General features: G+C 32.9%; 1 protein-coding gene across 3 annotated transcripts in view; it reads right to left on the reverse strand.

The window, feature by feature from the left end:
* The window catches only part of NCAM2 (neural cell adhesion molecule 2), a gene marked incomplete at both ends in the record, with an annotated part of 560084 nt that overhangs the window by 512711 nt on the left and 20902 nt on the right, over nucleotides 1-26471 (reverse strand). The window lies entirely within an intron of this gene.

Consider the following 26471-nt stretch of genomic DNA (forward strand, 5'->3'; position numbering starts at 1 on the left):
GAACAGAGATAATGTTGCAAGATTGTTGATTAAATATTCAGTCTTTTACTCTCATTTTCATGAATAACTTACTGTCACATGGGAAAATCCACATCCATTTTCAGGTATCAACTGATGACTCCCTAGAAGTGAAGGTCAGCGTCAGTTGCTTCCAGTGAAAACTAACTTAGATTAAAAAGAATGAAAACCATATTTCCGTTTTGACAAGTCCATATAACTCAATGGGCTTTTACAGTCTACTGACTATTTTATTAGGGAATGAGCATCATTTTGCTATTACAGATTATAGCTTATTCTAATACTATAAAATGAAACCTACTAAAGAACAATGATAACCAATTGTATCACTACAGGTGAGGAGAGGACAGAGGGATAAAATTAGTTTCTTCTGTTCCACCGTGAGATCTGAGGAAATCAGAATCTATTTTATTTATCTTTATCTGTTTGTCATCTTTCCATTGCTATCACCAAAATACATGACAAGAATATCTTAGAGTATGAAAGTTTTGTTTTGGCTGATGCTTTCAAAGGTCCAGTCCAGGATCAGCTGGCTACAAAGGCAAAAAATTCATAGAAGTACGTCCTGGAGGAATAAGTTGCTCAGCTCATGACACCTAGAAGCAGAAGGAGAGGAAGGGATCAGAGAGAGATAGAGTCCCCATGGTCATCCATCTAGAGACTTGCTCTCTCCAGCCATACAGTAACAACCCAGAAAGCATTCTTTGTAAAACTTATTTTCCATTTAGCTGAGCATGGTGGCCCATGCCTATAATCCCAGTACTTGGGACACTGAGACAGGAGGATTGCAGGTTGGAGGCCAGCCTCAGCAATTTAGGGGGACCCTCAACAACTTAGCATGACTCTTCCAAAATGCCAAAGAAAAAAAAAAAAAAGCTAAGAAGGGCTGGGTAAGTAGCTCAGAAGTAGAATGCTTCTGAGTTCAATCTCCAGTACCAAAATATGTTATTTTCCATTTAAATGTTACCTTTCTCTCCACTAGAGTTTTTCTGGGTGTGTATATGTGTGTGTGTGGGGGGGGGCAATGGTAGAAACAGAACTAATGAAATAAACACTTCCATGGCTATTATATACATATGTAAGAATACCAATGTTAATATAAATATCTTGCATAGGGAAGGGGGGTTGGGGAAGGAACAGGGGGGAAGCTCACTAAGTGCTATGTGCATATGAATTCCTATCACTATGAATTACATTATTATGTGAGACTTATAATGCACCAATAAAAGTGTAAAAAAAGAAACCTAAAAAAAGTTTAAACCCCAAACTCAGAGAATAATTACAGCTGTACTCAGAAAAACTTTCCAAATAAGATTATTATTATTATAATTACTACTACTCCTATTACTATCATGTGTATAATTCAGGAGATTGAACTCATGGGCATTCTTCCTCTGAGCTATACCCCCAGACCAATTTTATTTTTTATTTGAAAACAGGTTGCACTAATTTGCTAAAAAACTTCCCAAATTGCTGAAGATGGTTTTAAACCTGTGATCCTTCTGCCTCAGCCTCTAATGTACTGGGATAAAGTTGTGAAACAGCATGTACAAATACAAGTTTTAATATTGAACAAACAAGACATATAATAAGGAAAGCAAGAATAGCAAAAGAATAGAATATTTTAGTATAGAAAGTAATAAGGATAACATGAATTTAACATAACAGAAAAAAACACATAATGATGGAAGATTAATAAAAAATGTTACTTAAAACAAATGTCAGCCAGATGTGGTGGTGAAAGCTTGTAATCCCAGTACTTGGGAGGCCGAGACAGGAGGATTACAGGTTCAAAGGCAGCCTCAGCAGTTTAGTGAGGCCATCATCAGCAACTTAGTGAGACCATGTTTCCAAATAAAATTTTCAAAATATTCTTTGGGGTGTAGCCTAGAGGTAAAAGGTCCCTATATTCCATCCCCAATACCACAAAAAGGACAGAAAAATAGAAGAAAAAATGTATAAAGCTTCACGAATGACATAAAATGGTATAAAAAGTAAGAAAAATGTATTAATATATTTTTATATTCCTGCAATTTTTTTATGCAAACACATCTGTCCTTTCACATTTATAAGTACAGCAATCATATTAGTGTTTGTTCAAAAGATAATTTAAATTCTAAAAAAATCAACATAGTTTAAATCTATGCAATAATAATAACTATTAACATCTTCAAAATGGAGCACAGCACTCACCTTGATTTACATTTTGTAGCCATTTAATAAAAGGAATATATGTAAAATAAAATATATATATATACAAGCTTAAGAATAAATAAGTATTAATTATAATATTGATGTTAAAGCATAGCAAAATAGGAACAAAGTAAACCCTCAAAATTGACTATCTGACTCCTATGAACACTTTTTAAATAAATTTCTTGAAAGTTCATGAGTTTAATACCAAGTGTCTAATTTTGTCTAACTTTATTTTTAGCTTTGAGGAAAAGGGTAAACAGGATACTACACAATGATTTATTTTCTAAGTGTAGTAAATACCCCAGATGGAGCCTAAATTGAGTTCATTTGAAGGTTTCTAATTTGTCTGAACTTGTCTGATTGTTAGGACTGTACTGTGGGTCACTAGAGGTCTACTTGCCTAAGGGCTTTTATGCTTCTGGGAAAAGAATTGATTCTAAAAAGATGGAAACCTGTGGGTCTGAGGGAAGGGATGCTACTTATGAATTCTCTGCTTTGTGAATCATATTTTATAATTCCGATTTGGCCTAGGCCCCCCAGAATCTGTATACTAGATTGGTAGATCATACAAGTTGCACTTGAAATAAATGTGAAATAATATCTCTGGTAAACATTACAGAAAGTGACATTGAGTTTGAATCCCCATTATAGAGCTTACTAAAATGAGGTTCAAGCACTCTGTTATTCCATGGAGAATACAGTTTAATTACACACAATAATAATGTTAGAGAAAGGCCTTTTAAGTCATTACCTAAGCCACCATTCCTATTATATCAGAAAACATAGCCATGGATAACAGCTAAGTTAGAAATCAGAAATTGTCTTGCAGTAAATTGTGTTAACATCCATAATCCACCACCTCTGAAAAATGTCAAAAGAGTGACATTGGATCACTGATTTAACTCCTATTTATGGGCAGGTTTTGGCACTAATAAGCAAGAGTTCTAAAATAATTGTTTCTCAAGGGCATCCTTAAGGAAATTGAATTTTTTTATTTTTCTGTCTCTGGTACAAATTGGGATAATAGTGAAATAGAAATTAAGGAGTAAATTAGATTAGTTCACTTCAAGTAAATTATGAGGAATCTTTTTTTTTGCATTTTGTAGTACTCAATATGAACTGAACCAAGCATCTACATTTTGTGAGATCTCGTTAGTCAACTCCAGGAGACATCTCACCAGTCGCTTGATCTGGGGCATACTGTGTCTAAGTGAAATGAATCTGTGAGATGAAGTCGTTTCGCTCAAATCTTTCTACTGCAATGACATTATTTTCACATGCACAGTATTTACATTGATACACATGCTCATATGTAATATTAACAACAATATTAAGGAGAACCGTAAGGATTTGTGGAAGTTCCTTATAGCAGCAAGGAAAGAAAGTGATCACTGTAGAAATCAGTGGCTGATTCTAATTTTCATATTATTTTAATAGGAAATTCAGAAGGACCTATGCCATCAATTATAAAACCATTAAAAGAAATCAAATAGTAATTAGAAGGCTAATCCAGTAATATGTTGTGGACATGAAAAATTACATTAGAATATAGTCATTATAAGTTAATTAATCTGAATAGTTTAGCTATGTCAGCACATAAATTAAATATAAAAATAAAGAAAATGAAATAGGCAAACCTAATATATAGTTTCCTCAACAACTACAAATATAAATTATAGGATAAATTATGATTAATTCAACTACAGTAACCTCAAATTGTGTACCAAACATGGATGGGAAAGGAGTGGTTAAACTAAATCCACTTGATTTTATCAGGAGGTATCAGCTAAAATCTGAAGAAAAGCTATGCTTTTTGCTTTGGTGAAAACTACACCTAAAAATAGCTAGAAATGGTAGACAAGAATAAGTTGAAGAATTAGTGATTTTATATGTTAATGCTTTTATTGGTGCATTATAGTCTCACTTTATTATGTAGTTTATAGTGATACTGCCTTACATGCACACAGCACTTGGTGAGCTTTCACCCAAATCCCTTCTCTCTCCCACCTTCCTCATACAGGGTATTGAAACTGGCACTGGTATTCTCACATATGTGCATAATTCAATGGAAGTGATTTCTTCATTAATTCTCGCTCCCTCCCCCTCAGACCATCTCACCTGGTATTGGGATTTTGTCTTTCAAATGTTTTAATAATAGTTAATGTAAATAGTAAATGTAAATGTTAATAGCAAATGGAAAATGTAAAAAAGTCGAATGCTTTTTAAGAGCTCTTTGTGATTGCCCTTTTTATTATTTTTCTTGGAGCATTGTAAATTATATATCACGATAAGTTTCACAGTGACAAGTTTATACATGCACACAATATCATTGGGTCTGTTTATCTCCTCACCTATACCCCATCTCCCAAATTCTCTCTCCTGATACATGATCTTGAGATTTTTGAGATTCATAATAATATACCATATAAACATGTAATATTATTTGGTCTATTTCCTTTCCCAGACCTCCAATTTCCCTCTCCGCCTCTTTCCTACTTTTCCCTTTTACTCTCAGCCTCTTTCTCTTCCATTTCATGAAGTCCTTTTTCTTTCCTATTTCTCCCTAGTGTCTTCCTGTAAATAAAATGGCAATTATAAAAAATACAAACAATAATACTGGTGAGGATGTGGGATACTTACACCTTATTGGTGGGATTGTACTAAATGTAATAAATTATTACAATCACTATGGAAATAACCATGAGAGATTCTCAAAAGACTAGGTATGGAACAACGATATGCCTCAATTATCCTCAGTGTCTTTCCAAAACAAAGTCAGAATACTACAGTGATACATGAATACTGATATTCATAGCAGCACAATCCACAATAGCTTAATTATTGAAGCATTCTATCTCTCCATAAACAGATGAATGAATAAAAATGTGATATATACACACAATGGAGGTTTATTCAGCCACAAAGAACAAAGTTACATCATTTTTTAGAAAAATGGATGAAAATGATAAGCATCATATTAATTGAAAACAAGAAGACAAAAACTCAGGGCTCACATGTCCTCTCTCATATATGGAAGCTAAAGAAAAAAATAGAAAAGAAAAAGAGAAGCTTCGTGATTATCTTGAGACACATACTGTAGGACAAATCTCAGCTTTATATAATTCAACACATATAGAAGAATATGAGTGTAAAGGATAGAAGAAAATAAATAAAAATTCAAAGTCCTTCCTAGTCCACAAATAGTAAACAGCCATTAGCAATGTAATAATATATAAGAGAAGACAAAACCATTGTGTAAGGTTTTTAATATGAGTTGGTTACATTTGGTTCAGTAACTTTAAACATCTGTGGTCTCTGTATTAGTTTAATTTTTTCTAAAATTGTATTAACTTTTTTTTCTTAAATATTAAAGCAAGTTTTCTTACTATAGTCAGTCCTGTTATTAGAACTTTTTTCCATTAGATTTCATAAAGTTGAATGGTTTTCAGGAAATTATGATTATTTCATCAACACATATATACCTTCACTCATTATGAAATAAACAAGCCAAAAATAAATAAATAAAACCTGTCTGTTCATTTGTGTTGCTCATTAAACATCTGCTCATGAGCCACCTCCTGGTTAATGAATACTTAGAATCTAAATGGCAACCCATTAGAAAAACTAGTTTTCTTTGCAAGCACATTTTCTATTTTTCAAATAATTGTAATTTTGGATAAGACTTTAGCCAAAATTTACCTTTCTGTATCAAAGAAATGATTGAAAAATTAGAAGCATTCCCTTAAATGCCTCAATAAAAATAAAAATTTCTTTAATATACTTTCAAGTATTATCTTTTTTAAAACAAAATCAAAATAACTATTTTATTAATAATTGCATGGATTTCCTAACTAGTACTAACTCATACCATAAGCTCCTCTCTGAGAAATAGTTTCATAGAGTAGCTCTAAATACTTAGGCAGATTCTAATAAAAATTTGACAGTAACTTAAATATTTAAAAGGCATTGAAGAATTTGCAATATGTCCTGGCTGCAAATACCAACTTTATTCTCAAAAAAATGAATTTAGTACAATAAAGAAGACATATAAGTTTAGGTAAAGAAAAAAATTTTAAATAACCTACCAATTTGAGAATATTTGATTCTGATATACAATTATTTGATTTTCTTAATATTTGTTGTTATTGTCTTCTTTTGCTTTTGCTTATTTCTCAAATGTTACTGATGTTATAAATCAAAAGAAATGAGGTTTTTTGCACATTTAAATTAAAATCATTAAAATCATTAAAATTAACAAAAATCAATTAAAAGAAAAATTTCCAGAACTGAAAATACTGAAATATTTTCAGTAAATATAGAGGCAAAAATGAAACAGGAATGAGCTATAAAGCTTTTTTGGTGCTGGCAAAAATCCTATACCAGCAGGAGAAGTAAAAATGGTTAGAAAGGTAAATCTACACATCAACAGTTTGAAGTATAACAATACTTGTCAATTTGGAAGGTTAAATAAATGGCCTATTTTATTTTATCTTTATTTGGAGAACCCGATATTTATTTCCTGATAAAAGCACTATCTATCCCAACACGGTGGCGTACACTTGTAATCCCAGCATTTGGGAGGCTGAGACAGGAGGATCCCGGTTTTGCAGGCAGCTTCAGCTACTCAGTGAGTCCCTTTGTAATTCAGTGAGACCCTGTTTCAAAATAAAAAATAAAAAATAGGGCTGGAGGTGTCGCTTGGAGATAGAATGTCCCTGAGGTCCATTCCCAGTACCGAAAATAAATAAATAAATAAATAAATAAATAAATAAATAAATAAATAAATAAATAAATAAAAGCACTATCCATTCACCTGCAAAATAATGGATATAAAGTATATGCTTGTAATCCCCACTCTTGGGAGGCTGAGACAGGAGGATCTCGCAGGTTTGAAGCCAGCCTCAGCTACTTAGTGAGGCTCAGCAATTTAGTGACACCCTGTTTGCAAATAAAATATAAAATTAACATAAATTTGGAGGAATAAAAGTGTCCTTGTAGGTTGGAAAAAAATGATAACAACACTTAGAAAATTAATTCTGTTATCCGGTTTTCCACATTCAAATATTTGTGCTGACTACATCATCAATGCATTTTTACTTTAAATTCAATTATTAAGCCAGGCATGGTGGCCTACGCTGTAATCCCAGCACTCAGGAGGCTGAGACCAAAGGATCATGGTTCGTGGACAGCCTCAACTACTTACTGAGCTCCTCCACAAGTTAGTGAGACTCTGTTTCAAAATAAAGAATAAAAAATAGGGTAAGGGATGTAGCTCAGAGGTCGAATGCCCCTGAGTCGCATCTCCAGACCTGCCACACACACACACACACACACACACACACACACACACACCAATTCTTAAAATTTTAATGCTATAAAATTAGAAGAGAGATTTTATATATACGAAAAATAATGAGTTATGATAGTTGTATTGAAAGTATACTAATTTCCTGTGAAATTACTCATCAAATCCTTTGTAACTTTTTTTTTTTTTTTTTTTTTTAGTACTGGAAATGAAACCCAGGGATATTCTAACTTAGACTTATATCCTCAGCTCTATTTTTTACTCTTCACTTTTAAACAAGGTCTCACTAAGTTGTGGAAGGCGTCACTATGTAGCTGAGGCTGTAGGTGAACCTTGATCCTTCAGTCTTAGCCTCCCAAGTACTGGGATGACAAGAGTGCGCCACCACGCCGAGCCATGTAATTATTTTTATGCTAGGATTAAGTTGATTTTGTCCTGTTTTTACTTACTTATTTTTAAAAAATACTTTATAGGGCTGGGTGTGGTAGCACACACTTGTAATCTCAGAGCTTGGGAAGCTGAGACATGAGGATTGCACAGGTTTGAAACCAGCCTCAGCTATTTAGTGAGGCTCCCTCAGAACCTCAGTGAAATCCTGTTTCCAAATAAATTATAAAATAGGTAGAAAGCCTCTGGGTTCTACCCACCAGTACCACAATAAATAAATAAATAAATGAATAAATAAATAAATAAATAAACTTTATAGGTGCATTATAGTCTTACATCATAATGTAGCTCATAGTGATCATGACATAAACATATTTAAAACAAAATAGTTAGCTGGGCGTGGTGGTGTACTCTTGTATTCCCCGCACTTGGGAGGCGGAAACAGGAGGATCGTGCAGGTTTCTGGCTTAAGAGACCCTGTTTCCAAATTTTTTTAAAAAAGTATAAAATAGGTCTGGGAGTGTAGCCTGGAAATAGAAGGGTTTCCAGTAACCCTAGTACCACCAAAAAAAAAAAAAAAAAAAATCCCAGAATATTTTAACAGCAGCTTATATGTATGTATATATTTAAAAGCTGATATATATGTCCATCTCTCTCTATATATATATCAAGTATATATGACTATATAGTAATATTAGAAGTTTTAATGTTTGAATTGGTGAGTAGAAAATCCAATAAAGTTTTTAACAACATTTAATTTATCTGTTGGATCACAAATTTAACTCATAATGAATGTCTACTAAATTCCATCATGCTCTTTTAAAGTTAATTATAACCAACAAAAGACTTATCTATCATTTGCTTAATACTCAGACTTTAAATACGGAAAGATAAATAACATTTTCCTCACTGTCAGTGAGTTCACGATATTCTGCTGATGGCACAAACTATTGTCATGAGATATGACTTAGTAGAAAATAATCAGTAACATCTGTTGAGAGCTGAATTTTTCAGAGTTCTTCACATATGTCATTACATTTTGTCTGTATTCCCATCCTAGAAATCAAATGCATTATGATAATACTGATTTTCTAGCAAGAAAATTGAGTCTCAGGGAAGATAAGTATCTTGATCAAAACCAGACAAACAGTAAGTGTTGCTTCCAAAATCTGAAACCAGACAATGTAGCTTCAGTAATTGTAAAGGCTATATTTGACATAAATGTGCTAGCTATCTGGTATAACAGGTCAGAAACAATGATCTCAGAGGATGACACCTCTTCTGCAAGTATATAAGAACAAAGGGAATGCGGCTGGCATCAGTTGAGACATTTCATCATGTTCAAGTTAGAGAAGTTGAGGGTTTACATTATTGATATTTCCCTTTTGAATAGATGTATTGCAGTTTTCAGTGCAAACACATGTGAAGACAGGAGTATCAATCCATGCATTTCCACTAACTTTTCTATTTATTCTGATATAGGTCTTGCATGTCAACTTTGTTAATATTAAATCACTGAATCCTGCAAATCATTCCATATCCCTGTATCCATTTTACATAAATTGAAACACTTTTTAGTATTTTATACAGGTCCAAGTTATATCTGCATACAATTTTTAGAAGCCTATTGAAGTCATATCCATTGTAGAGTGTAGTGGGCTTGAAAAATCTCAGCTATGATCATCATTTGAAGATTTTTATTAATTATTTTATTAGTTCATTGTAATTATATGTCATAGTGAAGTTCAATGTGATAAAATATACGTGTGCAAAGCTCTTGGTATATACTTGAATAATGAAATATGACTTGCCACAAAGTAAGAAAAATCCTCTTACAAATCCTGCTTTCTGTTGTTCTTAAAGACGTTCCACAGCCTTGGATAGAAAGACCAATCCATTCTTGCACAAATCTGCAACTGGGCCATGTTTTTAAAAGTCATTGTAGCTATTAAATATATTTTTTAGGGCACACCAACTAAAATTCCCATTTTATTAAAAGAGACTGGGTTGGTATGCTTTGTCACTGTATTGCATTTTATTTATTTATTTATTTTTACAGTACTAGGGATGAAACCCAGGGGCATTCTACTTCCTAGCTACACCCCCAGCCCTACTTTTTATTCTTTATTTTGAAACAAATTCTCACTGAGTTACAAAGGGCCTCACTAAGTAGCTGAGGCTGTCAGCAAACTGCCATCCTCCTGTCTCAGCCTCCCGAATGCTGGGATTACAAGTGTTCACCACCACCCAGCTATTGCATTATATTTATTAAGAAGCATCGTCTCTTTCTTTCTTGCACTTCCTCTCCTCCACCCTTATTTTTGCACCTACATTCATATACACACACTTAAACACAATAGGCGCAATATTAAAATAAAATATTTTAAATTAATCTTTCTATGACTAAAATTGTCTAATGGCAAGTGTCAAAAATACCTCATTTATAGTATTTAGTATAAAGCCATGTTAAATTCCATAACTTGAATATTTGGATTTTATAATCCATTCAAAATTACATATATATTTCACCTTTAAATTAAAATATTGTGAGAGTACCATCTAATATAAATACAAAGTACCAATATTATATAAAATGTTTTCTAAAAATATTTTCCTTAAAACAAACACTACTTACTAATGAGTGCTATTATCTGATATATCTGCATTATCTTGTTAAATTCTCAAAAAACATGAGAAGATATTAGGATAAACATTCTTATTTTACAGATAATTACATCATCTGTCCTAGATTCTACCCTGTAATACTGAAACTCTAATGACCAATATTTTAAGTTATCTTGTTATTTAAACCTGTTGATCAAGGTAGCTATTGCAGAAAAAAAGATTTACATAAAGCGTGTACTCCATTTATCAAGATAACCCAATTCCTTATTATTTTAGAATTTTTAGCTCATTTTAGGTATCTCACATGGAGCCTGTACAAACAGATGCCAAGGGAGGCGAAAGGTCTGAAGAGACTAATTTACACCTCGTTTTTACTTGGCAACATTCCTCATTTGTAGATGGTAAGAACCAAGCTCAAAGAATTTAAGATACAGGAGGAGAAAAATCCTGAAATCCTGGCATATTAATATTTAGCTCTAAATTTAGAAAGATAGATCTCATTTCCTTAAAATGTCCTGAAAAACAGGGAGAAATAACTGATTACTAACCAAAAAGTCTAGTGGTATAGTTAGATGCTTAATCTCTAAACACCTTCCAAATTTTATCTTCCTAATTCTTCTTATTTAGCATAAATCTCTGACTTGTTATATGTGTTATTATGTGATTAAAATATGGGACCATTAAAAGGATTCTAATGGGCTTTAAATTGCTGAAAGTTGACAAAATCATTGAACCTGTTAAAAATTATTTTGCCTACATTTCCCTGTCTTACCCAGGAAGTAAGAAGTAAGCTTCTGCTCAATGCTGGATTCCAACTGTGATATACCAGGTTTACAGAATTGTCCTAAAGACTAGTTTTACAATTAACAAAATGTCATTCAAGATCTTCACCATAATTTCTTCCTTTTCTTCTAGTCCATGTGCTTATCACACATACACACACACACACACACACACACACACACACACACACACACACTGCCCTACAGGTTGAACATCTGTAACCTGAAAATCCGAAATCTGAAAACACTTTGAATTTGGAAATATTTGCCCACAATGACAAGCGAAGTAGTCCACGTCTGACCTGATGTGACATGTCTCAGTCAAAATGCCTGTGCACTAGCATGGGTGTGGTGGCACACACCTGTAATTTCAGTATTTAGAAGGCTGAGCAAAGAGATCACAGGTTTGAGGCCAGCCTCGGTAACTTAGTGAGTCTTTCTGCAATTTAGTGAGACCTTGTCTCAAAAGGCAAAATATAAAAAGGGTTGGGGCTTAATTAGAAGAATGCCCCTGAATTCAATCTCCAGAACATCACACACACACACACACACACACACACACACACACACACACACACAGGGATGTACACTAAAAGAATTATATAAAATGATTTTCAGGCAATTGCCTAAGGTTTATATGAAATAAATAAATTTGTATTTAGTCTTTGGTATCAGTATTATAAAACTCAAACAAAATCCAAAATCTGAAACATTTCTTCAGGTAAGCTATCTTCACTCTGTACCTTCTGAAGCCTTTTTCAGGTGCAAAGTTAGGTTCACAAATCTGTTTTTTTTTTTTTTTTTTGTATTGTTTTGTTTTGTTTCTGCTTTTTTGCTGTGTCATTTTATGAAAAACTAAAAACTTTTACATCTCGACAGCTACACCATACCGCTTTCACAACCTCAAAAATCTCATGATAAAATATTCTCACCCAGGTTCAGGTATTACTCTGATGTATAATAGATATAATCTATTGATATATAAGAAAGCTGAAAAGCACTTAGAATACTGTAGCATTTATATGGTGGATTTTTCCGTTGCTTTAATGCTACAATGCAAAACAATACAGTAAAACTGAAAAAGATATATTTTTTAGTATGCTATACATGTATATATGTACATATACATATGGGATATTAAGTTATGATAACCTTTTTCGTGTGAGTACTTGCATATGTGTGTGTATAAGTGCATTTAGAGAGAGGAAAAAATGAATAAATAGGGTGCTAGGTCTAAAACTGTCTGCAAAGAGTTTATTGAGTAAATGGAAACAAAGGAGTAGAATACTTTCTCCGGGCCAGGACTTAGTGAGGTCTCAGAAATGAAAAGGCACCAGAAAAGTGAAGATTCAGATAGGATATCCTCTCCAGTCTTTTCCCTCCTCTAAAATTCTATAACTCTATAAAAATGTGTGCGGCTGGCAGCTGTTAGCTTGGTAAGAGGAGTAAATAACTTTGTAGTATGACAGGAATTAAAATGGAGGACTGTAGAGAGAATTATGACATGCTAGCAAAGGTTGCCCTTAAGTGTAATAACTGGCAATGTGCATCCTCCTCCCTGGGATGAAATATCTGCAGCTACTCATCACAGACTCCCCTCTCTGGAAAGCTGTCAGAATAAAAAACACTCCTAACTGTTCTGAAATATAATAACTCTAGTTAATATGCTTCTCTGATCTGACAAGTGCTGATTTATAGTGTTAACTGAGGATTAGGTATCAACAAGCAATCCTAACATTTAGTGCTGTACTTGAGAGGGAATCACATCAGTGACCCTCTGGTAACTTTGGTGATTTGAATATGTCTACGGCAGAAAAAGTTATGGGAACGCTGAGAAAATGTTCTCATTTTAATTGTTAATGTTTTCACACTTCAAAAATCAAATGGATTATTCAAATATTAATTTAAAATATACATATATTTGAATATAGCCCTACTTTTTCATAAAATCACTTTATTTTTTTTTTTTTGAGTTTGGGCTTCCTTCTGACAAATACATCCCTTTTTAATCTACTGTCATCAAAAAGATAGTTTATTAAAAATGTAAGAGCTGCACCTACTTTTTAATTTACTGAAGCCTGGTAAATTCTAAAGAACAAGTGAGAGAAACCTCTTCCTTCCTCCCTTCCTCCCTCTTTCTTTCTCTTTCTCTCTTTCTTTCTTTCTCTCTTTCTTTCTCTCTTTCTCTTTCTTTCTTTCTTTCTTTCTTTCTTTCTTTCTTTCTTTCTTTCTTTCTTTCTTTCTTTCTTTCTTTCTTTCTTTCTTTATTCCTTCTTTCCTTCTTTCTTTCTTGCATACTAGGGATGGAACCCAGGGGCATTCTACCTCTGAGCTACTTCTCCCAGCCCTAATTTTTATTCTTTACTTTGAAACAGGGTCTCACTGAGTAGCAAAGGGCCTCACTAAGTAGCTGAGGCTGTCCACGAACCTGGATCCTCCTGTCTCAGTCTCCCAAATGCTGGAATTACAAGCGTGTGTCACCATGCCTGGCTCGAGAAACTTATTTCTTTATGGAAATTAATGGGATAAACAAATCTTATGTGTATAAAGTGTTAGTTTCTCTGATCAAGAAATATATCCTATAGTGATGCTATTGGGAAAGTGACTGCATAGAAACTATGTCTTCCTACAGAAGAAAGAGGTTCTACCATGTCTGTCAGGGTGCTCCTCTGCAGGAACATGCTCACTGAAACCTGGTGACAATAAAGATGCCTACTGCCTTTGCTGTACAGTGATAATGGGGTTCCGAAAATCAGTGCATTTCAGAAATGGCAGCAGTAAATCAGGGTTTGTATCTTCTTAGAAAACAAAAACAATGTGTGCTTTTTATTTCTTTCACAGAAACAAATATTTAAAATCATATTAATCTATGGATTTTATATATAATTCAGCCAAAAGAATATTTATGTAGAGCAATATCTATTCAGTTGAAATAAATAATTACCTGAAGGTAATCTTAGAATACTTATAGGACTGCTTCTTACTGTTTGAGTTCTCAGGAGTTAATCTTGACAGTTATTAAAATAAATTTAGATTTGGATCACCCCAATTGGTAATTTAGCAGCAGAATCAGAAAAATATCTCAAGAGAAGTGGTCAGAAGCAATTCAAAGAAATTATAAATTACGGCCAGAAAATGGAAGATATTATCTCTAATATATTCCTTCCATTTTACATAATCTTATAAATAAATCAGAATGCTCAATATCATCAGTTATTCCCAGACAAAAGGACAACATTATATGCATTATCTTTTTTTTTTTTTTTGGTGGTACTGGGGTTCCTGGAAGCCCTCCTTCCTCCGGGCTACACTCCCAGACCTATTTTATATTTTTGAAACAGGGTCTCTTACGCCAGCACGGCTGGCTTTGAACTTGCGCGATCCTCCTGTCTCCGCCTCCCAAGCGCGGGGATTACAAGCGTGCGCCACCACGCACGGCTTATATGCATTATCTTTAAATAATATTATCTGTAGTATCTCCAAAATAAGCATTTTACTGGACAATATGATTTCCTATAAAAAATCAAAATGCTCAGAATATTAAATTTGTTCTGTATTTTTCTAATTTTATTAATAAATAAAAATACCTATTTCAAGTATGTGATATATGAAGGAACTATATGTCATAACAAATTATTCTTCTCAAACCAACATCATTCTTTTCTATGTATTCCAATTTTAGGTTTAAAATATTTTATTGAAAACATGTGAATTCCATTAACTCCATAGTTTGCTCTTAGTTTCTTTTTTTCTTTGTAATTATGGACCTAAGCAATTAGTCTTATGTTATAAATAGTAAATTGGTGTTTATCTATAGTCTCTTACTGGATACATAGCCTAATATTGGAACTATAAATATAGTAAATGCCTGGCATTTGTAATTATTAAGATTATATCACACAGAAACAATTGCAAGTGAATAATCAATTCTAAATCACTCAGTGTCACTCTCTCATTTTGAAGAGGTTTAATACTATCCATAAAGTCATTTGTCTTCTTGAAAGTTTTTCACTGGTTCAATTGCTTTTAGGAGAAAAACTACAGGCAATATAATTGGAAAACATGGGCTAGCACTAGTATGATGTTTTGATTTATAACAATTATTATTTCATACTTAAAATATATGAACATTTTTCACTTAGCATGATCCAAGGTACAATCACTTCTCAACTTATTCCCCCATGTACCTAAAAGTGGCATGGTGTTTGTTACGAATTCTATGTAAAAAACAATAAAGCCAGGCGCACAGGCACACATCTATAATTCTAGTACATGTGAGGTTGAGAAGGGAAGATCACAGGTTCAATGCCAGCCTCAGCAACTTAGTGAAGCCCTCAGCAGTTAGTGATATTTTGTTTAAAAATATAAATAAATAAATAAGTAAATAAGTAAATAAATATATGACTAGGGTATAGCTCAGTGGTAGATTGCCCTGGGCTCAATTCCCAGTATCAAAAAAAAAAAAAAAAAAAAAAAGAATACAAAATAAAAGCAACAAAACATGTATTTCAAAGAAGTAAAAGTACTACCGGAACCAAACAGAACAAACAATTTACCAAAGTATGTGGATAAGTTTCTAAATATGTTTTATTAAGAAAAAGAGTTTTCAATCACAAAAAGTACCTATGAGTTTGTTCCTAGCAACCAATAATAATTAATTTACCTTATAAAAGAAGGAAATAATTCTGAATCTGACAATTTGATTGCTTGGGTAAATTAATACTTGAAGTAATATTTTTATAGTTTCATAGTACACTGTAATTATATTCATTTTTAAAGAAACACTAAGAACTAATGCATATTTTAAAATTGACGCAAAATGAAAAATATAGATATAAATACTGATAGATTTATTTTGATTTGCTGTAGTCAACACATTTTTTTTTTTCAAATTGAGGTAAAGTAGACATTAATATTACTTGTCTGATGCTACTTTGGCAATTACAATAACATTTGATGGTGTTAATGCATCGCCACCCTGTAATTTGCAGGCTAATGCCATTGGTTTTTTGGAAGACAGAATCATTAGTTTACAACACAAAGGAAATCTCAGGGTTAACTTCAAGTTTTGATAAGAGCCATTTTACATATTCAGCATAAGGAAACTAAAAATTTTATTTACTAAATAATAAATGAAAATATTTTAAATGCTGCAGCTTTGTTTTCATACTCCCTAGATTATAAAATCTATAATTTTATTCTTTATAATTTTATTCTGAGTTCTTCAGAAAAGAATCTGTTTTTGAATATACTAATTTAAAGGAATCAACTACATTTTTTCTTAATGTATTTGTTCACTATTACACTGACATGGCATCAAAGACAGTAACTGTCGATCTTTGATCAGATTAAAAATATACAGTAATAAGCATGAACACCATACCACTTTTGCTCTAGTGTTCTCTGAATCACATTCTGTGTTAAGATCTCTGTAGAAAGTTTAAAAACACAAACTTACCTGAACCATAGAGGTATGTATGTTTGTAAGTGACACGGACAATTAATTTAATAAAAGTTAAGGTAACAAAGGGTAGACAAAGCTTATAAAAAACATTACCTATGGACCTGGCTTGCTTGCCAAATTCAATGCCATCACTGCCATCTTGCATAAAGAAGGCCTACTTTAAAGCTTTTTCAAACACAGACGTCCTCTTCGAAAATCAAAATGAACTAGATCACAATGTGCAATTATTTATTGCCATTTACTATATGACATGAATGAACCCGCACAGGTAGTAAAATTAAAAGGTCAACAGCTCATTAAATCTGGGGTGGATGGACATAGGTAGTATTTTCCAGCTAGAGTCCAGTGATCAAATAGCAGGCAAAGCTTTGTAAGTAATTGCTTTGTGACTCTGGGGAATTTTCTAAATTCCCAAGTCTCAGTAAATGGACTTTTTTTGATTAGGACTAATATGTTGTCTGCTCACTAAAATTATCACAGCATGTTATAAATCAACTCAATGTAAAATTGCAAACTTTAAATTTAGAATGGCAAAAAAATTACAAAACTAACATTACATCTTAGTTCCCAGGCCTCAACAAAACTTAGTTATTAAAAAAACTTTTTAATCCTCCATTTTACTATTGTCCACATTATTATGAAATTATAATGGCAGATTTAAAAATATTTTCAAAAATTATAAAGTGCTACTCAGCTAATTCTTTTATGTTTTTGGCACTGGTGATTGAATCTAAGGCATCCTGTCACAGAGATATACCTGACCCCTTTTTTATTTATTTATTTAATTTTGAAACCAGGTCTCACTAAGTTATTAAGGCTCTTGCTATGTTGCTAAGGATGTCCTATAACCTGTGATCTTGTTTTACCCTCCCAAGAACTGGGATTACAGAAATGTGCCACCACACCCAGCTAAAGTATTTCTTTAAAGTACTTCCTCATTCTAGAAAAAAACAAAACATTAAAAATTTAAAATATCCCCCATTCATCTTAGGTTTTATTATTATATTTAGGTTGTTAAATTCTTAAATTCATTAATACTTGCCATTTAAACATGTCATGAATACCTTCCATCAAATTTATACAGGTTTATTTTTTATACTTTTTTTTTTTTTGTGGTACTGGGGTTCCTGGAAGCCCTTCTACCTCTGGGCTACACTCCCAGACCTATTTTATTTTTGGAACCAGGGTCTCTTATGCCAGCGTGGCTGGCTTCGAACCTGCGCAATGCTCCTGTCTTGGCCTCCCAAGCGTGGGGATTACAATCGTGTGCCACCACGCCCAGCTTTTTTTTACACTTTTAATGGTGCATTATAGCCTCTAATAATAATGTAGTTCACAGTAACATACATGAAAATAGCACTTGGATGGTTTTCCCCTGGCTACCTCTCCACTTCCTTTCTTCCTCAGAGGATACTGAGATTGACATTGGTTTTCTCATATATACACATAATTTCAGTGGAAGTGATTCCTTCATTGATTCTCCCTCTCAACTCCCTCCCTCTAGACCACCTCTCTGGTTCCACTGCGGCATCTATGACATCATGTGAAGTCCCTTTCACCATCCTGATAACTCCTTAGTTTCTTCTTATGAGAAAAAGAAATATGACCCTTCACTTTCTGTGATTGTCTAATTTCACTTATTATAATGTTCTCCAAGTATGTCCATTTTTTGTAAATAATATAATTTTGACCTTATTTCTTATTGAATAGAATTCCATTTTATGTATTTCCCATAATTTAGTAACCCATTCTTCTGCTGATCTATACTTAGATTGCTTTCATGATTTATCTATTTGTCTATTGTGCTGCTATAAACATGGATATGTAGACATTACCATAATATTCTGATTTTAGTTCTTTTGGAAAGATGTCCAGGAATGGTTTAGCTGGGTTATATGGTGGATACATTCCCAATTTTCTGAAGACTATCCACAGTGATCTCCATAGTGTAACAGCTGCTCTAAATTTTTAATCCTACCAACAGTGTAAAGAGTTCTTACTTCCCCACATCCTCACCAGCATTTTTTAGTATTTTGACTTTTTGATGATTGCTATTCTGATTTGGGTTAGAGGGAATCTCAGTGCTTCTCCCTGCTTGCTAATGATGTTGAATTTTTTTTTCATGTACATTGGCCATTTGTACTTCTTCTTTTGTGAAGTGTCCATTTAGTTAAATTAGCCATCTTTTGTTTGGGTTTTATTTTAGTTTGAAGTCTTTTAAGTGTTTTGTATATTCTAGATATTAGTGTTTTATCAGAGGAATAGCTGGTAAAGATCTTCTGTCATTCTGTAAGCTCTTTATATAGACTTTTCATGGTTTCCTTTGATGAACAGAAGCTTTTTAGTTTAATGCCAACACATTTATTAATTCTGGTTTTAATTTCCTGAGCTTTGGGGGTTCTTATTAAGCAAGTTTCTACCTAAGCCTCTCTCTTATAGTATTGGACCTATGCCCTCTTCTAGTAATTTCAAAGCCTGTGGTCTAATTTCCAGGTCTTTAATTCATCTTAAGTTGACTCTTGTGAAGGATGAGAAGTAGGTCTTTAATGTTTCTACAAATGGATAATCAGTTTTCCCAAAACCTTTTGTTGAATAGGGTGTCTTTTCTCAAAAAATGTGTTTGGGACCTTTTTCAAAAATCAATTGACTATAAGTATGTTGATTTGTGTCTTATCTTTTATTCTGTTCCATTTGGTCTGCGTGTCTGTTTTTGTGCCAATAGCAAACTTTAAATTCTAATATGTCTTAATTATGCATTATCTAACTTATAAACAATGTTAGTTGCTGAGTCTTATTTTTGAACTCATCACTTAATACTGAATCCTTCCTTTAGAGCAGGTCACAAAGAGGAGTAACCCATTCTTCAGTTTATTTCCCTGAATAATATTCATTCCAAATGGAAGCTTATTGCCAAGAGTTGCTTTAGCAGAGTATACTTATGGTAGGCAGAAGGATGTTCACTTCCAAATCCCTAGAACCTGTACATGTTGTGAAGTGGGAAAAGAATTACATGGTAAAAGTCTCAGAAAAATTAATGAAGATGGAAATTTTCATAAATGGAGACTATCTTATTTACCTGGTAGGGTTCAGAATAATAACAGGGACCTTTATAAATATATAGAGAGGTGGGTGATTAAGATGGAGATGTAATGACAGAAGAAGAAACCATAACAACAGAAAGGGAGTGGCAAAGAGGTAGGAAGAATGGATTTGAAGAGTCTTCATTGTTGGCTTTGGAGAAGAAAGAGGCTATGGTTAAGGAACTTGCCAGTAGTAGCTGTCAGAAGCTGGAAAATACAAGAACTCAAATTATAAAGTCGAGTTTCAAGAAAGTACCCTACTCTTTCAACACCTTGATTTTGAACCTCCAGATATTAAGAAAATAAATTTGTATTATATATGCAACTGAATGTGTGTTAGTGTGCTATGTTAGCAGTAGGAAGCTAACTATGGTCAAAGACAATCCCTTTAGAGTCAGGTTACTCTGTCTTAAAACAAAAACACCACTCAAAGTTTCCAAGTATTATTTTCATCATCTTTAAAATGTGTCTGTGGTAGCATGAACCTTATAAAATACGTTAGGCTCAAGTGAGATAATTTATGTCTAATGCTCATAACACTGTTTGGCATAGTAAATGTTCAAGACTCGTGAATATATTTCCATGTATCTTTTCCCAAAATTTTCTAAACAACCTACTAATTTCCATCACTGATGAGAAATGATAATGGGATTTATAACCAGAAGTAAATAGATGCAGGGATATGTTAAGTCATGGAAAATGGATTGTGAAGCTAGACAAGCATGGCTTTTGAATTACAGCTTGTTCATGCACCAGTTGAACAGCCTTAAACAAGTGATTATCCTTCCATGAGCTTTAGACTCTTAATTTCTAACTTATATAAACTTAATGTACTCCACACTCATATGAAGTAATAGAGCTCATTGTGGTGTCTAACATAAGCTGGGATTCCTTAAATGGTAGTTTCTTATCTTCTAGCCTTATTCAGCCTTAATGTTTTGTATAATCTGAGGAATATAACACAAGCAAAATACATTTATATAGTAAAGATATGAAAGGTCGGAGAAAATAAGTAAATTCAATATTTAAACCCAGGAATTGATTTCAAGTTAAGGGTTTGTTCTACAAACCACATTTTGAATAGAATATTAATTTATTGTTTTTGTTTCTGGGGTACAAAGAATTGAACCCAGGGACATTCTATTTCTTAGATACACTCCTTAGCACTTTTTTTTTTATTATGGTACTAATTATTGAACCCAGGCACATTATACTTCCTAGCTACAAGCTATGCCCCAGTCCTTCCTTCTTATTTATTTATGTATTTATATATTTATTTATCTTACTTAGTTTTGAAATAGGATCTCTCTAGGTTACCTACAGGCTCTCTAATGCTTAGGATGATCTTGACTGTGATCCTCTCAGCCTCCCAAGTGCTAGGATTATAGATATGAGCCACCACACCCAGTTTAATTTTTATTTTGAAACAAAGTCTCACTAAGGTGTGGAGAGCCTTGCTAAGTTGCTGAGGCTAGCTTCGAACCTGTGATCCTCCTGTCTCAACCCCTCAAGTATTGGTATTATTGGCATGTCGATGCATAGAATATTAATTTGTAATTAAAAATGAGAGGAAATAGGCACATTTTACCTCCAGCTAAAGAACAGAGAGTTTTAGAAATTGTAATACCATGAATTATTATGTAATATTATTTCAGCAGGTAATTCTAACAACTTTAAAATTTTTTGAAGCTTACATTAAAACCATTATGGAGTTTAATATAGTAACAGAAATGTCCTTTATGAAGAAAATTATTTGTTTTCTAATTCTGAAAGTCAACACTATTGTTAAATAACTACAAGTGCACTATCTTAAAATTTCCTGCCCCGACAGTTGTCTCATACTGACACCTCAAATGTTAATAGCAGACATAGGTTTGGCAGGCATCCCAGGAGAGAAAAAAAGATGTATGGATTAAAACTACTTTACATTCTAGTCACAAATAGCACTAGCAACATGACAACCAAGAATTTTACATCAGAAAGAATCTATTGTTCTCTAAATTCCACTAAATGCTTGTGATTAAGTCAGAGTACACCTTGACCACTTTCCCTGATTTTCCCTCAAAATGGGACAATTAGGGCCTGGGACAACACAGGAAGCCAAATAAGATAAGGGGTATCCTCAATATTTGTGTAAAACCCCATCTTTGTTAATAAACAGTTTATATAATTATTTTCTTTACCTTAGAGATTTTGTATTTCTGTTTATGTGTTACAACCTGACATTGATACATAAGCAAAATAATTTTGCTAATTTTACTGTAATTATAAGTTCTCGTTTCAAGATCGCCAAGAATCCGCTGTATTTACATTAAAAAATGCTCTCAAAATTAGATTTTTCCCCGAAGTGAATATTCATAATGAAAGTAGTTTTAAATACTCATACTAATAAAAAATATGGGTTATATCATCTATGGTGGTGGATTACATAATTTTCAGAATATGATTGTAATAGTAAACATACACCATCAACTGCACACTCTTGTTTTCTTATACACCAGTAGAATGTTAAGTACTTTCAGGTAGACTAATAGGAAAACACTAATTTTTATGTAACCATATTAGCATGCTGTAGAAAAATCAAATATTGATAAATCAATGTATTGCAAAAAATTGAAAACTGGACATTTTGTGTGCCAAATAATAATTTTTGTCTCACACTATCCTGCATATTGCATTGTGCATGGTCTCATTTTAATTCAGTAAAGGTAGTCTATGCTGCAGTTGCCTGTCCCTGATTATATGCAGGCTGTGCAGCAAAGTTTTCTGGCAATAACGATGAGATGCTGGGAAGATTAAGTGCAAGGACAACAAAAATGTGACCTCAAATATGACCTAAAATCATTTAGATTGAAGCTCTGTTTGTGAAATGTGAATCACTGTGTCTGGTTTTCTCTTAAAGCGCTAGTCAAGCCTCATTTAAAAAATCTTATAAGTAAATATGCTTCACACAACATAAATTTTTGAATGGATTATGATTTTAACATTATTTGTTCAATAACAAGGTGATTGCCATTGAGAAGCTTGCATCATTTCTAATGAGAACTCAAATAAGAAATTTACTGCACATGAAAAATGTCAAAATCAGAAAACAATCAAAAAGTCAATGTGTACTGAGATATTTTAACAAGGACCTTCTTCAGTGTTAAAGTTTAAGAAATAAATATAATTAAGAATAAAGGGCCATTGTAAGGAAGTCATGCTACATATTTAGAATTTACTTTGTTGTGTTTAAATTACTGAAAGAACTACAGAAATATTGTATATAGCACATAATAGGGTCTTTAATTAAAGGAAGTATCAAGGGCTTGAACAACATATGCATGTTATATATCTGTAATATTAAAAGAAAATTTCTGTTAAAATAACTTTATTCACAGTTCTTCCTTTGAAATAAAGCAAGCTTGAAAATAAACTTGTTATACAATTTGTATTTCACCATTGAAAAAGTTATTATGTATTAAAAGTAGGTTAGGTGGATAATATGATGAAATGACATATCAATATTGCTTCATGTTTGCAAATAATTTCCATATATGAGAGTTTGGTTATAATTGGAATTCAATATTTAAGCAATCTTTTTAAGAGGCTTCCCTAAAGGAAACTTTATGTTCCTTGGGGGGAGAGACAATGTTTTATTCATTTCTATAAAATCTAATTTATATCATAATGCTATTATAATGACTGGTAAACAGTTGATTCCCCAAAGATGTATTATTATGAATAAATACATAAATAAAATTACTTTATCCCAGCAATGAACAATCTAGATAAAGTAATAACCCAGAATGTCAGCCGGGCGTGGTGGCACACACTTGTAATCCCCACACTTGGGAGGCTGAGACAGGAGGATCACACAGGTTCGAAGCCAGCCTCAGTTACTTAGTGAGGCTCTCAGCAACTTAGTGAGACCCTGTTTCCAAATAAAGTATAAAATAGGTTTGGGAGTACAGCCCGGAGGTAGAAAGCCTCTGGGTTCCACCCCAGTACCACCAAAAAAAAAAAAAACAAAACCAGAATGTCTGCAATTAATTAAAATAAATAAAACTCAGCAAGTAAATGAGAAAATGGTCATGGTTAAAACTTTATGTACCATTATGAAAATAAAAAATTGTTACTTTATCTTTAAAATTCGTTAATTTAATACACAATTATCAAATTATCAAAGAAGCCAAGTACAAAGTACATGTTATGGGATGTGAGGAATTTCTTAGGACTTTAGAAAACTACACATTGCCCCAAAGAGATAATTGCATTTTAATTTTAAAATAAATATTTTAATGATAATCTTAAATATTATTATCTCATAATTTTCCATGATGAACATTTAAACTCAAACTATAAAACACCTCTACACCTTCTTCTCAAATCTCCTTTCTCAAAGGAACATAGCCATGGCCAAGAGCTAGTCTTCCATTTGTCTTTAATATGTTTATGAAGGGAAGCCCCACCTTTGCGTCTTTGCAATGGTTCTCTAAGTCTCTTTCTTCATTACAATCATGATGTGGCCTCCAGAATAATTCCATGTTACACCAACATGTTCTTAACATTCTCATCGCACAAGTTTCTTGGCTCTAACTTTTCCAATGAAGCTAGAGAGAATTAGGCTTTGATTATTTTCTACCTGACTTCTATTATCATTCACAATTCAATAAAAATAACATTGACTATCCTTGAATTTACTCAACTCTCTCTTCACATCAGTGGCCCAAAGGCACTAAAAATGTACCCAGCACTTTCAGCCAAGCAATGCTGACTGCCAGCTGTGAACAAATGAACAAGTCACATATCCCTTCAAGGTTTAATACCTGGGGTTACACTTTGCAAATCATCTACTCTGGGTCCTTTCTCATCTCCTATACAAGAGCTCTTCCCTGCAGCATGCCCAACTAATTGCCCCCATTCTACCAACAACATTGCATTCTTTACTCAGAATATCCTGGCAAGTATTTCCAACATTTAGAAAAATGATCTTCCTTTTATGAGAAAAACAAGCATTATTAGAATAAAATCCTGAAAATAAAATATACTGTTTTGATTCCAAGTAAAAATAATACCCTTAACTTCAGATGCAGTAACAGTCTCATATTTAATTACACTGATTTCAGCATTTAAATAAATAGAAAATAAATTTACACAACCAAAAACTATTGAAGGCACAGTGGACACTCAGTGTTTTGAAAATGGTCTTACTTATGTAGAGAGAATTGTCATTCCTGAGGTGATAGTCAATTAAGAACAGTTCTAATTTTAAAGACATTTCTTATTTTTGGAATAAATAAGCACTTGGGTGAAATGATGGCATTTTTAAATTCTTTTTAAAAGCACATGAATCTGGGGCCTATAAGACTATTTTCCCTGAAAAAGAATTGCAAGTTTTTTGTTTGTTTTTGTACTAAAGGGAGAAAGTTGATTTAGGACCAAGCAATGTGACTGCCAGCTGTGAACAAATGAACAAGTCACATATCCCTTCAGGGATTTTTTTTTTCATTTTATTTGTAAAACTAAGATATTGCAATAAAACAGTGTCCAAGTTCTTGTTTTATAAATAAGTATTTCAGTTTACTCGAATTTTTCCAGGATTCTGTGGAAAATACAAACTAAACCATCTTCTTTGCTCCAGGGGAGAAGCACATGATCAAAAGCAAGGTGTCTGCTCCAAGTAATTGTAATATCATCAAAGAACTGTTATTCTGTAGGTGGCAGAACAAAAATTGGCTAATTTTCTAGTACTTCTTAAGTCAGGAATTCATTTTCACATTGTTTCAATTAAATTCTCAGCCTTTTGTGCATTTGCATGCAACAAATGGCATTCACTAGCTGGTGTGCCATTTTGTTATTTATAAGGAGATATTACATGTTCCTTGAATTATTGCTCTGGGAATAAGTGCATTATTACTAATGCTTGCTGACAAATCCCTTGAGAAAATGATCCAGTGTTTATATGTGATTTTATTGCATGTAGGGCTCAGTGGATGCCCAATGCAAAGAGAAAACTCTCTATAAAGCACATGATGTACTTAAACAAACACATCAAAGTCAATCACTAAGCCAAGCACGGGTAGGAGGGATGGGGAGGGAATGAGGTGGGGGATCAGGTAAGGGCTAATTGGATGTTGCGTGCATGTATGTCTCCACAAGTCTTTTAGCCCATTTAATGCACCAATAAAAAAAAAAATGACAAAGAGGAATGAGGGAATACAATTGAAGTCAAAATCTTCCAAGAAACATTTGTGAACTTTTAAATATGTAGAATATATAATCCAAAGAATGTACATATATACATGGAAACATATATGTATGTATGAGTAAATTATAGATAAATATACTATGTTATACTGTAGACTTTTTAAAGCATAATTATAGAAAATAAAACTATTAAAATTTCTGAATCTTTATTCAGGCTAGCCTGGTAGGCATCATCTATAAAGCTGTTTAACACTACCTAACTTCTAGAATCACACAATAAATTATTTCAATATTTCTTCTGGAAAAATAGTATAGTTTCTTCATATGATAAAACAAATATATAGTCCATCTTATTGTCTTCTTCCCAGAAAATGAAGAATTAAATTAACATTTTTTAAATTTTATTGGTGGATTGCAGTCATACA

This window comes from Muscardinus avellanarius (assembly GCF_963383645.1).
Source record: "Muscardinus avellanarius genome assembly, chromosome: 5".
Classification (NCBI taxonomy): domain Eukaryota; kingdom Metazoa; phylum Chordata; class Mammalia; order Rodentia; family Gliridae; genus Muscardinus; species Muscardinus avellanarius.